General features: G+C 42.8%; 1 long non-coding RNA gene across 2 annotated transcripts in view; it reads right to left on the bottom strand.

Moving 5' to 3' along the window:
- Positions 1–9,041: 9,041 nt before the first annotated feature.
- The window catches only part of LOC128322579 (uncharacterized), a 31,407-nt gene continuing 23,800 nt past the window's right edge, over positions 9,042–16,648 (bottom strand). For both annotated transcript variants that reach the window (XR_008305786.1, XR_008305787.1), the window contains exon 3: positions 9,042–14,769. This is a non-coding gene — a long non-coding RNA (uncharacterized LOC128322579). The remainder of the gene's footprint in view (positions 14,770–16,648) is intronic.

The following is a 16,648-nucleotide window of genomic DNA, read 5'->3' as shown; positions in this document are numbered from 1 at the left end:
TAAAAGCAATCATCATTTAAAACTCACTACTTAAAATATAAAAACAATTTTAACACGACTTAAAAACAATTAAAATACTTTTAAATTTTTAAAAAACTTTGGAAGGCCAGGCCAAACAAATAAGTATTTAGGGCTCTCTTAAAGGCCAACAGCAAGCCTAAACTGTTGATATTTTCCAGGAGTGCATTCCATAGGCCAGGAGCAGCTACAGAGAAGGCCCGGTTTCAAGTTGCCACCAGACATGCTGGTGGTAACGGGAGACGGACCTCTCCAGATGACCTCAATGTGTGATGGGGATCATGCAGAAGAAGGTACTCTCTAAGACAGAGAGTCATTCAGGGCTTTAAAAGTAATAACCAGCACTTTGTATTTTGCCCAGAAACATATCGACAGCCAGTGTAACTGTTTCAAAACAAGCATAATATGGTATCTGTGGGTTGCCCCAGAGACCAATCTGGCTGCCGCATTTTGAACTAACTGAAGTTTCTAAACTACATACAAAGGCAGCCCCACATAGAGCGCATTGTCAAACCTGGAGGTTGCCAGCTGATGCACCAATGTTCTGAGGTTATCCTCTTCAAGGAATGGATGCAGCTGTCGAATCACCCAAAGCTGATAGAAAGCACTCCTGGCCATGGCATCCACCTGAGATACCAGAGTGAGGCCTGGATCCAAGAGCATTCCCAAACTGCGTACCTGCTCCTTCTGAGGGAGTGTAACCCCATTCAGTACAGGAAGATCTAACTCGTCCCTCAGGCTCTGAGACCCTACAATGAGCAATGATTGCTCTGTCTTGCTTGGATTCAGCTTCAGTTTGTTATCCCTCATCCAGCCCATTACTGCCTGTAGGCAGGCATTTAGAGAATGAGTGCTTCAGTGATACCCATGTTTCAGTGGGTATCAGTAAATCATTCACCAATGTTGTGTCTTTATTATAGACTCTTCTGTGCACAGCATCAATCATTTTATCATCTCATAGGAATTAAAAAAAATATTGTTTTCTTAACTTTGTCTTGCTTTATTGTCCACTATTACATAAACAGGATGATTTATGAAGCAGGAAAAGATGTTAAAAGGCATTGGTAACAGAATGGAGCCTTGAGGAACTCCATATAATAGCTCCTGTTTCGAAGAGCAACCACCACCAAGCTCCACCATCTGAAATCTGCCTGAGAGATAGGAGTCGAACCACTGCAAAGCAGTGCCCCCTGTCTCGAACTCCACAAGCCAATCCAGAAGGATACCATGGGAAGAAACCAAGGCTTGTTAAATGTATTGAACAAAGTTACTAAGGTTTATTATTTAATTATTACCAAATTAGAAACAAGAGTGAAAGATCATCCTAACAGAAAAACAATAGTCTCAAGCATCCAGTAAGACATACAAACTGACCAATCAATCTACAGAATGGATGACTGATACGAACATTCTAAACTCTAGCCCAAGTCTATAGAGACAGATATACATACAGTGGCAAGAACAAAGAAAATGAGGCTCTTCACACAATTAGTGTGAAGAGCCGAAAAGGGGTTTGCTAGAACGGGTTTGACCCGCTCTCCCTGCAGATGATCAGGGGGCCCTCCCTGATCAGAACTGGTTGGGGTGGCGGGGTTTGGGGGCCTCCCAGCCCCCGGAAGTCCCATAAGGCACCATGCAAGTGTGCAGTGCCTTTTGGGGAGCCTCCCAATGCCAGGAGACTTGTTGTAGCTTCCCGGTTGGGAGGCTACTCATGAGTCAGTGTGGCACAGAGCTGCGCCACAATGACATACACAATCAAGAAACCCATTTTCCAGGCGCTCTCACACCTGTAATCCAGGTTTAGTGGTGGGCTCCATAAGTGGGCTTGCTGCCGAGCTGCCACTGGGAGCCATGCAGCTTCCGTTGCTACCTATGATTGGAAGAAATCGGACTAGGCTTCCCTAGCCTGATTTTGGCTGATTGTGGGAATAGCCTCAAAGTATATATACACATATATCCCAACAACTGGAATGGCATCTGAAAGAGTAAGATCACTATTTAAAATGCTGTATAGACAACCAGGAGGTCTAGCTTTGGTTGCCACCAGCTCATCCAGAGGTGACTCGGGGTTGGGCCTCCTCTGTGGCTGCTCCAGTGCTTTGGAATGCACTCAGCAGGGAAATGCTTGACTAACAAACATAAGGTTGCCGGTTCGAATCCCCGCTGGTACTATATCGGGCAGCAGAGATATAGGAAGATGCTGAAAAGCATCATCTCATACTGTGCGGGAAGAGGCAATGGTAAACCCCTCCTGTATTCTACCAAAGAAAACCACAGGGCTCTGTGGTCTCCAGGAGTCGAAATCGACTTGACAGCACACTTTCCTTTTTACCCTGTCAAAATAAGAGCTTCTCCAAATCTGATTACTTTTTTTAAAAATCCTTAAGACACACCTGATTTCTCAGCCTTTTAATTAAAATTAATTTTAAACTGTTCATTTTAACTGTTTTTGTTCTGTTTTAATATTGTATTTTGGATTATGTACACCACCTAGAGATACATATATCGGGCAGTATATAAATATGATAAATACATAAATTTCTGCCCTAGGACACTGAAGTTCCTGATATCTCCACGCCAAGCTGCTCCTGAAGGCTGGCAGGCCTGGTGCAGAGGTTCTCATCCTTGGGTCCCCAGATGTTGCTGGACCAACTCTCATCATTCCCAACCACAGTAGGCTTTGGGTGACTGTGGCTAGGGATAGTGGGAGTTGTAGTCCAACAACATCTGGAGACCCAAAGTCTGGCTGAAGAAGATTCAGCTGGGAGTGAGAATGATCAAACACATGCCCCCAATGCACTGAATTGCTTTCTGCTTAGGCATGGGATTCTTTGGATCCTGACCTGAATAATGTATTAAAGCATGAGCTTTCAAAGACAAGAGCCTGCTTCATCAAATGCATAAGATGGACAGAGATGATGGTGAATACACTTGAGCAGAGGTACAGGGAAGAAAAAGAACAGTGTTTCAAGGAAAAAACAAAAAGACATCCTACTAACAGAAATACATACAGGATCCAATCAACTGAAGTTAAAACACACACACAGTGAAGGGCTAAAACACTGAAATCAATGCAGCTCAGACACATCTCACCTTCATTCGGCTCAGTCTGCATAATAGAGAACATAAAAACATGAATTCTGAATCAATGCAATACAATCATAGCTGTCCTTTCATCTGGGACAATTGCTTTTTGTAGCGAGTTAACCACCCGTAGCCCTTATTCATAGCCAAGATAAGGTGTCCATTTTAACTTTTGCTAATTCAGCAGCTTCCTGTTCCATCCATCCCCTAAACTTCTTCTTCTTCTTCTTCTTCTTCTTTGGCATAGTGGCCTAAAGTCAGAGAGAAAGAGAAAGTCCTGGGAGAATGAAATGTTTTTGTTTGTTGCCATTTCTGAAAATTCTCTTGCATAGAGATGAACCCAAACGGCCTGTGGCAGCAGCAGAAAAACATTATATGTGGAGCAGGTGAGTGACTCTGTAAAACTGAGTCACTCAAACATATCTCACTTATGCCAATGAAACAGACTCCCTGGCAGTAAAAACAATTGTGCAGCACAGCATTAATTTATGAAGACGGCATCTCATTCAGATTCCTTTAGTTATTTGTGTCAAAGAAATTATTCCCAAAGATAGGAATAGGTTCTATTCCAAACCATCCTAGCATTTATAAAATTCCTTCCTTCTTTCCATCCTTTCTGGACTTCATAGATTAGTGGTAAAGTGATAGCATTGTGTTATCTTATTAAAGAATGAGATGCATAGTCAAGCACATATCTAATAATGTGGCTATGAAATGCATAGTCAAGCACATAATCTCAGACATGTGAACAAGAGCAAGTTCAAGGAGGTCTTCTAGACATCTGCTTAGCAGCAGTGAAGTAATGTAGGACTGAATATGACTTTGTTCCACAAAATCTGGTGGCTCCTAAAAATCTTAGCTTTTCTTTTCAAATATTGTTCTAGCCCTTATGGTTGCAAAGGAAAACCTTGAAAACATGTGGATTGATCTCAGCCTAGCAGCTAAGAATGCATCTTCATCCCAGTCTAGCAAAGTACTCCTTGCATGAATTACCTCTCCAAATCCACATGGAGAAAATTGCTACAGAAGAGGAAATGTGCATCCAGCACCCAGGGATTCCCAAATGGGCTCCTGTACCACATATATGCTGTTCAACTAATTACCCCAAGCTATGTACTCTCTGTGCTAACCATCTATTTGGGGAAAATGGAGGGATTAAATCTAAGCACCTGCTTTCTGCATCAAGCGACCGAGCTATCCAGTGAGAAGGGAGATGCTCAACAGGAGATGCTGAATTCCCTACTGGTTGAGAGAACCCAGGGGCATAGCAAGGTTGGAGTGGGCCCAGAGACAAGATTTTAAAATGCCACCCCACCCCCACCCACCCACCCCGCTTACTGAAGCTCAGCTCATGAAGTAAAGAAATCTTAAATGAAAGACATGCTGTTCTGGAAGCTCCAGGTCTCAACACTGGCTGGGGGAGTCAGCCATGTGACTTGCCTCGGGGGGGGGGGCAAGGCAGTGGGCCCCCAGACAACTGTGTCCCCTTGCCCTATTTTAGCTATGCCCCTGAGAGAACCCCTGGATTGGGGGCATGGTTTTAGTAGTTGGGACTTTGGAACACTATTGCTTGCAATTGTCAGTTCACGGTTACAGCAAAACTAAAGGGAAACATTCATGTTTCTTTTTGCATGTCAACAGCAACCCAGTCAGTGAGAGAGTGCTTGGATGAACTCTCTCTACCCACTCACTCCAATAGATGGACCTATTGATAGGAAGGAACACAGATTCAGGAACAAAACCATATGTGAGTATCTATGGGTTCTTCTGTTATGGCTGCTACCTGGACACTACTTGGCCACTTAGGATGCATCCCGAAGCCACAACTTCTACAGCCTAGAAAGTTGTCTCCACTCCTACATTTGTGCCTTTGGTTCTGTATTCCTACACATGGATCTTACATAAGAACAGTCCTGCTGGATCAGGCTCAAGGCCCATCTAGTCCAGCACCCTTGTTCACACAGTGACCCACCAGATGCCTACACAAAACCCACAGGCAGGGGGGGAGTGGTTGCCCCTTCTCCTGCCATTGCTCCGCTGCAACTGGTATTTAGCAGCATCTTGCCTCTGAGCCTGGAGGTGGCCTATAGCCACCAGACTAGTAGCCATTGATAGACCTGACCTCCATGACTTTGTCTAAGTCACCTTTTAAAGCCATCAAAGCTAGCAGCAATCACCACATCCTGTGGCAGAGAATTCAAAAAGTTAAATATATACTGTGTGAAAAAGTGCTTCCTTTTATTGGTCCTAAATTTCCTGACCTTCAGTTTCATGGGATGACCCCTGGTTTTAGTGTTGTGAGAGAGGGAGAAAAATTTCTCTGTCCATTGTCTCTGTTCCATGCATAATTTTATTCACCTCTATCATGCCTCCCCATAGTCACATTTTTTCTTTTTGTTTGTCCTTATTAAATATCTTGCTAGCGTTTCCAGTCCAGTTCTTATCAAGATCTTTTCGACTTTTAGTCTGTCTTCTTAGGCCTAGATCTACATTATGTTTCAAGTGGGGGCCACTTTGGCAAAAAACCCAACTTCCACATGAGCACCATTTCTCACTGCTGTGCTGACCTCCTCACAGCACTGCAGTTTTCTCAATGCTGAGAGGGCCCTCTAAGAGGTCTAGGAGGAAAGCGCTGGAAAGGGCTACACTTCCAAGCACATTGGGTATGCCTTCCAAGGTGGTTCAGGGCCTTGAGAGGTCTCCATTCCCCCTATAGGAGCCCCTCTTCCTGGCTCTAGGCAAAGCACAACACTGTACATTGGGAATGGTTGCTTCCACATGGTGCCAGGAGGACTGTGCAGAGTATTCAGCTTTGGCTGAAGCTTCACACAGGCCCAATGAACAATTAACCAGGGATCCACACTTAGGGTTGATGGGGGGGGCACCACTGGCCCCTGGGCCTTTCAGTGAAGAACACTGCTCTAACGTGTTTATAGTTCTTTCCAGTTTGTATAAGACATCTACAAACTTGATGATTTTGCTGCCTACAACTTCATCTAGGACATTACTGGCAGGGAAATGAAGTACATTGGACCAAGGACTGCCCACTTTGGATCCACATTTGAGATTTCTTCTGAGATTATTTTTTAATTATTGAGCTCTGAATTCAGCCACACCAGCACCAGTTTTATGAAAAACAGTCTTTATGGAGACCTTTTAACTTACAGGAAGCAGTGCAAGAGTCACGATTGTGCCAGATCAACAATTTGTGGAAGGCAGCAGAGGAATGTAGTTAGGTCCCTCTCTCCCTGAAGGTGCTTGGACTGGTCTTTAGAAAATACATGGCTTGAGTATTCAGCAGTATTAAGGCATACTTTCCTCTTTCCATTTCCTGTGTAGTATCTGCACAAAGAGATCAGCACTAACCAGCCTGCAGGATCAGACTACAAATTTGGATTTTATGGTTGTGGAATTGAGTTGTAAATTTCTCTTTTAGCAACTGATATTGGAAAGAGTTCTTATTTTCATTACTGCCAAACACATTATTTTGCATGCGTGCATGCACGCGCGCACACACACAATCATTTCTTTTTTTGAAAAAAAATCTCAGTGACTAGTTCTTTTTTTTAAAGCTACAATGTAAGATTATGAAGGTGCTTCAGAGAGAAAAAGTTGCATAAAAACCCTGAACAGAAGACTTCAGATATTGTTAAAGCATATTCACGTTTTATTGCCACAGATGTGCAGGCAGCTGTATAGAAATCCATCAATAGCTGATGTTTTTGAAGCACTGACAGTCAGTCTGCAGGGAAAATAAACTAAAAAGGGCTAATCCTGGATTAAAAGGTATGCAGATTACTCTCGTTTTAATGATGAATAAAGCTGAACGGAAGCAAAACAAAAAAAGCCCTCTATGCTAAATAGCAGAGAATGTAAAATGTGTGGAAGTAGTTTAATGGCTTAGTAATCAAGCAGACTATCCATGTCTAAAGATGACCTTGGGTCTCAGAATTCTCAGATATAAACACTGTGTGTGAGGCTCAGATCCCAGAATAGGTTTCATAACAAAGATGGAAACCACAGAACAAATACGTTATGTGGTTGACCTCACATATGACTCCAGCCAGCGTTCCTTTCAGCCACTGACCCTCCCCATGCTGGATTTGAACTGAAGTGGCTTTGGGTTCTCTCAGGCATTGACTGTATGAAATTGCCTTATCCTGAGTCAGCCCATTGGTTCATCTAACCCACAATTGTCTTTCCTAATTAGAATCAGCTTTCCAAGGTCCCTCCCAGCAGTTACCTGATCCTTTCAGTTGGAGACAAGGCTGGCTGGCCCGCTTCTTCTCCCTCACTTCTGTCCCCCACCCCGGGCTTTCTGGTGGGCTGGCCAGAAAGCCAGCCCACCACCTCCTCTCACCTGCCCGCCAACTCCCAGCAGTGGGTGCTTTTTCCTGCCGGCCGCCTTCTGCTCCCGGTGTCTGGACCAGCCAGCCACCGCCACCTCCAGCCGGCATCCCTATTTTCTGGAAGCCCCACCCACCCACTGAACAGCTAAGAGGTAGAGAGGGAAGGAGTTGTAGCAGTTTGCCTGGAGGCAAGCAGACAAGCCTGCACTACATGTGCGCATGCACTCACACGCACACGCGCGTGCGCGCACACACACAAGGTTGTCTCTTGGGCTGGGCTGCATGGGGGAAATATAAATTGCTGGGACTGGAACTGGGAAAGAGAGTACGGCAGGCTGCAGTGTGCCTAGGGCAGGGCCTGTGCCAGTGTGGGGCTGAGGCGATCACCCCAGTTGACGCACTCTAAGGATGGCCCTGGCTGGAGATGTCAGAGACAGAAGCTGGGACTCTCTTCGTGCAAAACTTGTACTCCATCACAGAGTGATGACCTCTCCTTTCTATCCCTTTAATGCTGCCTGCCTGGTAAGAAGCAGCACCCCATATACTACTTTTTGCCCACAGCAGTACAGCTTCCTGATGTGTAAGGAAGTGTTCACACTGTGCAAAATTGGTTATCGGAAGGTCATTGGATAAACTGTACAATCCTAAACATCCCCATGAATAAGCCTTCAGTCATGCTTGAGTATGATTGTCTTCTTTTCTCTGTAACATGGAAATGCTAGCTTGGAACTGCTAGCATTCTTAGCCTTCTTTCCAAAAGGAAGAAGACTCATGAGATCACCATGTCTGTGTGTGTGTCCATGTGTTCCTTTCTAATAACTCTTGTATATATTGTCTTGACATAAAGCAACTTTACAGCACATGAGAGCAGGTCCTAGAGGAGATGTCGACTGACCCTCTTGTTTCAAAATGGCAGCTTCTCAAGAGAGGCCATTCACACAATCAAAAACTGTGTTCTACCCGGGTTTGGGAGCTGTGTGTGCTCCCAATTTTTGGTTGTGTAGAAGCAAGGTAAGAGGAAAACCTGGGTTGAAGTGACTGTATGGAAGGCAGGAGGAAAAGCTATACCCAGATTTTCCTCCTACCTTGCTTCCATACAATCACTTCTACCCAAGTTTTCTCCTATCTTGCTTCCACACAACCAAAAATTGGGAGCATACAAAGCTCCCAAACCTGGGTAGAACATAGTTTTTGATTGTGTGAATGACCTAAGAATATAGGCAACACTCCTTTGTAACTCATGTGCTGATGGTCATATACAAATGAAATTCACAGCACATGGGAGGGAGTCCTAGGTAAGAGTCACCAACCACCGTTTAAAAAGAAGTGGAAAGTGGGCTTCATTACTTCTACTAAGAAGCACTTGCTTGTTAGTTGATATAACACAGGACAATGGATGACCAGGAAATCACTTTTATTTGAGGTCTGTTTATGTTGACTTTTTTGTGCAATCTGAGGAAGAAAATCTCGAGGTATTTAATCATCCAAATCTACTGCTACTGACTCTTTGGTATGCAGAGGCGTAACTAGGGAAAACGGCGCCCGGGGCAAGCACTGAAATGGCGCCCCCCGGCGCCCCCCCACCCCCCACATACTACATTAGATTTAGGTTTTTCCTCACAAGCACCCGCCGCCGCCGCCAAGCCAGGCCACTGACTGGCCGCCAGGCGCCAGCAAAGCAATGGGGGGGGCGCAGGCAGCGCGGAAGGGACCGCTCGTGGGGAAGGGGGCACCGATGCGCTCCCTTGACTGCTGCAGCGCTGCTGCACTGAGCAGGAAACATTTGTATTAACAAAATTTTTTTACAAATTTTTTAAAAATTTGGTCATGGTGGCGCCCCCCACGTGACCAGAAAAGATGGCACCTGGGGCACGTGCCCCCCCTGCCCCCCCTATAGTTACGCCTCTGTTGGTATGATGATAAAGAGAGAAAAAGTCTTTACTTCTTCTGTAATTCAAGATGTCTTCTGCTCCCTAATGTTCTTCCTTTATATCAAAATGTGCTGTTCTGACTCTCCTGCTGTACCCCAACTTTCTTTATACTTCCTCACTCTAAGCAACCAACAAATGGCAAAAGCAGGTGGTGTATTGGCTGTGTAATTCCACATCCATTGAAGTCAATGGGAATGTTTTCAATTGATTTTAACAGAGCTAGATTAGAGGTGATCTAGAGAGCTGCTTTATGTGCCATCTCCACAAATAGTGGGGCTTTTTGCTTTCTGTTCTCAATAGTTGTTTCCCTGTGCCATATTGTAAGCTACCTTTTAAACCTAGCAGAAGCCTAGATTTTCTGGATCAGAGCCCATTCCCGCACTTCTATGAAGTGGTTAACATTGCATAGAGTGAATCGCATCTGAAAGCTTTCAGTATCCTCTTATTAGAACCACTTCTTTTGTTTGTACACACTTGGCTTATTCTTTGGCAAGTTGGCTGCCCCTATATGTGAAACCATGGATGGGTTTCTGATATCTTCCTAGGTATAACGGTACATTGTGGGCTTTTTAAAAAAAGTGTGGGTTTCCTTTTTTGTTGCTGCTGTTGTAATTAAACTATGTTTTAAGGTGATTGGAAGTGCCTGGAATCCCTAGGGATAGAAATACAAACTGATACGTAAGGTATCACTGCAGTTCTTTTAGCGTGATTCCTAAACCCATAACACTGAATATGTTGAGCAGTAGTACACAGAACTTACAGATCTTCACTTTAAAAGAAGATAGAGACATGGAGCTGAGACATGGATTACAGGAGCAGAAGATGTTGCACAATGCTATCTTATAAACCATAGGCTGGTCCACACAGAAACATTCAGCTCTTGTTGACTGCAACATCAATGCCTGGATCAGAAGTATGAATGGGCAATCACAGATATAATAGTGCAGAGAGAAGTTTTAAAAACGTATTTATACTGTATTAATTTTAATACAAATATGCTAGTCAATAAAACATTGAAACATTATCATGTAAATCGGTTATTTATTCTCAGTTAATCCTGCCATCTTCCTTTCCTTTCAGCAGTTTGTCCCAATTAGAAATCTTGCATTTTGGCATGAGACTTTGTCAGCCACATAGTAACACTCATTCATTGGGGCATTTACTCCTTTGACCTCAGAAGAAGGGTAGGATCACTAGCAGCTACAGAATGGCTGCAATACTGCTTGGAGAGTTGAAGAATATCCTCCTTTCTATGGAAATAGGAGGCCTTAAGATCAGAGTTGAATTTCCTTTCTCTTGGGAAGATCAGGAAAGCCCAAGGATGGATGCAATGCCCATTGGCTTAGCACCACCCAGAAAAGACAGGCAAGAATTTCCTTAAGTATTTAAGGGGCTAAGGAAGGAACATGATCCAAATATCCTTCACTTGTGATAGTGGTAATTGACAGTAATTGTGATACAGTGGAAGAAATGAGGAATGCACCATCCCGCAGTGGCCTCCAGTCATTACCTCTACTAATTCCTATGGGCCCTGCCAACACGCTGATTTTAAATCAGCTTCAAGCAGCCGAATATATTTTCTTACTTTTTAAAAAGGAATGAAATTCTAACATTGTGTGATACAAGCCATAATAGCATTTAGGATTTAGAAGTTCACTGTTAGTAGACATGCCACAGAAATGAGGCATTAGCCAATTGATTTTCCAGTAATGTCACACGACGAAGAGAAAAGCTGGCTATAGCTTGGAAACACTGGTGAATAAACCAATGCAGACACTCACTGCTTGAGACATGCTAAAGTCCTAAGGACTTGCCAGACATTATGTTGAGACAGCTCTCTGCTGGCATCTGTCTACACAGCTTTACGTGTATAATTTATTGCAGATCCCATCATCTTTAATTTAAGATACAGGGAATAGTGTTGCCACTGATTTTAACAGACTGGTGTCGTCTTACACTAGCTGTGCATTTGAGCCAAGAGTTAATTGGTTTCAGCTTCAGTATTATCTTAGAAAGTAACATATAGTTTGCATCTGCCTGCATTTAATAAAACCATGCCCTTCTATGGCAACCAGCAGTGACAAATACAATGATGGGAATTGTCAGTTATGAGGGACAGAAGATTTTAAGATGCAGTAATTCTTGAGACTTCCTATGGATTTCTATGAGGCCATAAATCCCCATATTAATTTGTGCTTCAGAAAGCATACTGCAAATCTAAATATGAATCAAGCCCGTACCAGTTATAGTCTGAACAAACAGGTACCACAAGCAAAGTTGCACAAAAAATTAAGCAAGCTAAGGTATTAAAGTAATGGAAGTATGTTGCTTTTAAAACTATTTGCTGGGGTATATTTGTCTCAAAGGCAGAGTTACTAAAAGAAAAAGAAGTCAAAAGTGATGAAAGAAAGGGTGCGGAGAAAGAACACAGAAAATCAGTGTAATTGTTGGCTGAGGGGGGAATATTGATAGGGAAGAAGAACATGGAATAATTCAGAAAAGAAGTTTTCTTGTCACAAACTATGCAGACCCTAAAATTACTCAAATCAAATATTTACATGTGTATCAATGGCTTTCAAACATGTTGCCACTTAATTGTATAAAACCATGTTCTAAAACAAAGATATCAGTATTTTAAAATAAATCATGTATTAAAAATTCTTGCAAAATATAAAGAGCTACAGATGGAGTTTTTATATACAGTTGTTTGCTCACTAGATGGAATATTGAATCTTTCACCCATTAACTGTATCCTCACTACAAATTTGCTGCACCTGCTATTTTACATCTCAGTATATTTCATACTGAATATTTATGGCCCATTCAAAATGAAATGTAGACACACTCTGCACTGTAACAGCACGGTGATGACACCTACTGGGCAAAATTTATCAGTATTTGGTTGCTGTAACCAAATTGACATGATTTCTTTTAGGAATGTCACACGACTAAAGAAATCTTAGTCAAATAAGCATATAAGATTTGCTTGATTAATCACTTACATCTGAATAAATATGCATGTGAATAAAACAATACTTCCGCATTAAAATGCATTCTTCACTTGGTATGCACACATGTGGAACAGGCGCCATATTGGAAGAGGCACTCCCTTGTGTATAAGAAGTGGGAATGTAGTGGCTGCCAACTTTAAAAAAAAAGAAAAAAGAAATTGATCAAAAATAATAGTAAATGACATTTTCTGCCGCTCTCTGGAAGGCTTCTTGCGCATAGGTCTGGGCATGAAGGAGGAATGATGGTCATGTCTCCCTTCTTTCTCCAAAAGGCCTTTCCACTGGTATAAATCTATAGATAATTATATTTCGATAAAATATAAGTGGAAAAGGCTTTTGGAGTGAGAGGAGAGACACAGAAATCAATCCCCCTCGTCACCCAGTCAGCTGTGGAAAGAAGCCTTCAGTGCAGAAGTCTTCAGCGAAGTCGCCTTAAGTACCCAGAGCCCTCCTTCTGTCACTGGAGGGCTGAGAAGAATGTTGGCCACCATTAAAAAAGAAAAGAAAACTGCTGTCTGATTAATCAGTGGCATCTCTCTATTCAATCAAAAGGTTTTTAATCACTTTATACAGCCCAAGCCGCTAAATGTTGCAACACAAATTAGAAAGTCTATTATGACTCTGGCACTGAAGCCTCTTACATGGATTCCTTCTGCACAGAAGACCAGACAATGGGGAGACTGCTAGTCTAGAGCCTTTCTAGCTGACATCTCATGTGCTATGTGGCTTCTGGCACAGTGTGCTAAAAAGGAACACAATCATCTTGTGTTCGGACAAACTATGACTGTCTTTGTGGATTAATCATATGCTTAATTAATTGATTACATCTATATAGAGCTGCATATAAGAAAAAGAGTTCTAAAGGGAAAAAGTGCATTCCCTTTGTTTTCGATTACGTGCTCATGTGCCACTGACAGAGGCATCATCTTGGCATTTTGCCTTCTCTGCCTTTTCTCTCATGCAAGAAGGAATGCTGCTTTTTAGATTGTGCTTGCTTCTCATCTGCAGTTTTATAAGTTCTTGTCCTAAAAATCATTTTTTAAAAATGTAAAATCAGCCGGCCCATTAATCAAGTCGATCAGTCCCGCCTAATCACAGACGTCCCAAGGCACCTCACAAAAGCAACATGCAAATAAATCAAAATTAATCCATAAAAATAGTTAAAATAATCCACAAGAACAAGACAGCACATAAATACCATTTTTTAAAATTCTATAACCACAGCTGATAAAATTATTTCAGTTGCTGTATTTCAATCAGGGGTAATCAAAGTACCAAAAGGCTAACCAATGCTACTAAAAGCCAATGAGAATGGGAAGGACTTTGCCGGGGTGCCTACAAGACAGGAATGAAGGTAACAGCTGCCTGTGTTTCAGAAGGAAGTTCCTTTAGTTGCTTCTAATTTAGTTGCTTCCAATTGCTCCGGGTTGGCTTGCCTTGGGTAAGTGGGTGAGTTAGTAGTCCTGTGTTTTGGGGCTGAAACTAGGTATATTTTGTCCCTTCTAGTTCCATAATTATAAATTAGATCCAAAACAATTATGTCCCTCGTGTTTTGAGTATGTATTGCTTCAGCTTTACAGTTCAACAAAGAATTGTCCTAGATCAGGGGTGCCCAACTCGAGATTTTCCAGCTATTGTTGGACTACAAATCCCATCATTCCCAGACTCAGCCACAACTGCAGCTGGGGATGATGGAAGCTGTAGTCCAGCTGGAGAGCCTAAGGTTGGCCACCCCTGCCTTGAAGAATTTGCAGCAGGAAGGTGACTCACTTCCACTGACAGAACAACCATTTTTGATTATTGTCTTCAACCAATAAAATGATTCCTAATGAATCTCGACAGGTTATTTTGAAAGTGCTGAAGAACTGGGATCAGGTGCAGTTTTAGGTTAGTTTTGCTATTTTTCAATATTCATCTAACCTGTCAGGATTTCAACCAGTTGTTTATTTTATTTTATTTTGGGCATAATGAATGGAATTGTTTTATCAGTATTGATGCAGTGAGTACGAGGTGGGGAAAAAAATTCAGCTGAAATGCTGTCATCCAAATCTTTTGTTTAACTGACAAGAGTTGTCATGTTCTTTTGGTACCTGATGGGCAGAGTGTAAACTGATAAACAGCTTAAAAATGAAATTGTCAATCACCATTATAAAGCCTCAGCAATTCTTTCTTCAGCTGGAAAGTGGTATTAGGCCTCGGAATTCAGGCTCCTATGCCCCTCTGGACATGGAGAAGAGACAGGACTCTGTGGGCCTGATAGCCTAGGTGAGAGAGGAAGCAACTTTCAGCCATTGACAAATGAAGCTCACGGGGTGTAGAGTCTGGATATAGTTGTTTTCTTTGTTGTCCCAGAAGAAGAAATGCTGCTAAGGACGACTATGTATATAGAGAAGGAAGAAAGCAAGAAAAGAACAATTTGAAGAATCCGTGAGTCATGATACATATGTCTGTACATTACCACCCCCCCACAACTAATAAAATTGTAGTAGCTTTCAAAACAACATATGAACGAGAGGTTTTCTTTTTAATGGTGTGGTATCAATTATATACTTGAGGGTTGTTTACAAAGGAACAGTAAAATGATTGTCCACACTGTTGCTGCATAAAGTAAAGTAAAGTGTACTGCTGCCCAATCTAGTACCAATGGGGATTCAAACTGGCAACCTTCTGCTTGTTAGTCAAGCATTTCCCCGTTGTGCCACTTAAGGTGACACATATCACTTAAGGTAACACACTAGGTAAAGTGTGTTGTCAAGTCAATTTCGACTCCTGGCACCCACAGGGCCCTGTGGTTTTATTTTGGTAGAATACAGGAGGGGTTTGCCATTGCCTCCTCCCATGAAGTATGAGATGATGCCTTTCAGCATCTTCCTATATTGCTGCTGCCCAATATACGTGTATCCCATAGTCTGGGAACATAGGAAGCTGCCATATACTGAGTCAAACCATAGGTCCATCTAACTCAGTATTGCCTACACAAACTGGCAGCGGCATCTCCAAGGTTGCAGTCAGGAATCTCTTTCAGCACTATCTTGGAGATGCCAGGGAGGGAACTTGGAACCTTCTGCTCTTCCCAGAGTGGCTCCATCCCCTAAAGGGAATATCTTACAGTGCTCACACATCAAACATACCAGCAGGGATTCGAACCGGCAACCTTCTGCTTGTTAGACAAGCATTTCCCCGCCGTGCCACTTCATATTCCTCCACTATATCGGGTCCTGATCAGCCCTACCACTCCTCATAGTGTTGACTGCTGACCACCAACCTATGAAGTCCAAGGCAGTATCCACCTTTGGGTAAGTAGAGGTGGTGCAAATCTCATAGATAAGAGACTTGTGGGGCTTCTGCCTTCTCCCAGCATTCCCCTTATGCAAATAGAAGAGGCCCCAGAGGCCCCTGCATCATTATAGGGCCTGTGGAGAACTATTTTCAGATGGAGGGAGTGTCAGAAGATGACAAAGTGGAGTGAGTCTTTCTGCTAAGGGATTCACACAGCTACTGCTTTCTCCTGCCCTTCCCATCCACAAATGAGTTTCTTCCCAAAGTCACCACTATTGAAGATTCCCCTCACTTGGTGATAGAGAGAGTAAGCAGGAGACAAAAGATACCATCAAAGATTCCTCTCCCTTTGCCAGGTTCCTACTGGCAAATGGGGTAAACTGTTGGGGGTTGTAATTTTTATCTCCTCGTTAATTAGCAGAGCACTAAAAAAGCTACCCACTCCAGCTATAGAGTAGTTGCTGAGTTTAGTTGTTGCCGCTTTTTATAAAAGACACATGGAGATTCTTGTAGAATACTAGAATGTAGAATGTTCTGTTCTGTTCGTTCTGAAGAATAAATACTACGCAATTGGTAAAGTATACTTTGGATAGGAAAGACCTAACCCTAATCTATAGAACGACATAATGAATAGGTAGGTGGAGAGAGAGAGAGATGTTTCCATCTGCTCTCCAAGAGGAAAGGAGGGGATTCTGACTCAGACAGGAAATGCCTGTAGAGTCATATCAGGGGTCATAGAGTAGAGACCAGTAAAACAGTTGGTGAGACCCTTACTCACTATCTCTACTCCCAATGTCCCTAGTGGTCATTAGGATAGTTTGTGCAAAAGGTCAATGCACTGGAAGTCCATCTCCAATATAAACATGGCAGCAACTCCTTTTCTCCCTACCCTTCAAGAGCAGGAGGAGGAGCCATCTGTGCTGAAGATTCATCAGTGGGAAGAGTGAGAATGAGGAGCTGCTGCTGTCATCATTGC

This window comes from Hemicordylus capensis, chromosome 4 (genome assembly GCF_027244095.1).
Source record: "Hemicordylus capensis ecotype Gifberg chromosome 4, rHemCap1.1.pri, whole genome shotgun sequence".
Taxonomy (NCBI): Eukaryota; Metazoa; Chordata; class Lepidosauria; order Squamata; family Cordylidae; genus Hemicordylus; species Hemicordylus capensis.
The sequence above is the reverse complement of the archived record's forward strand: the minus strand, read 5'-3'. Positions and strand labels throughout refer to the sequence as shown.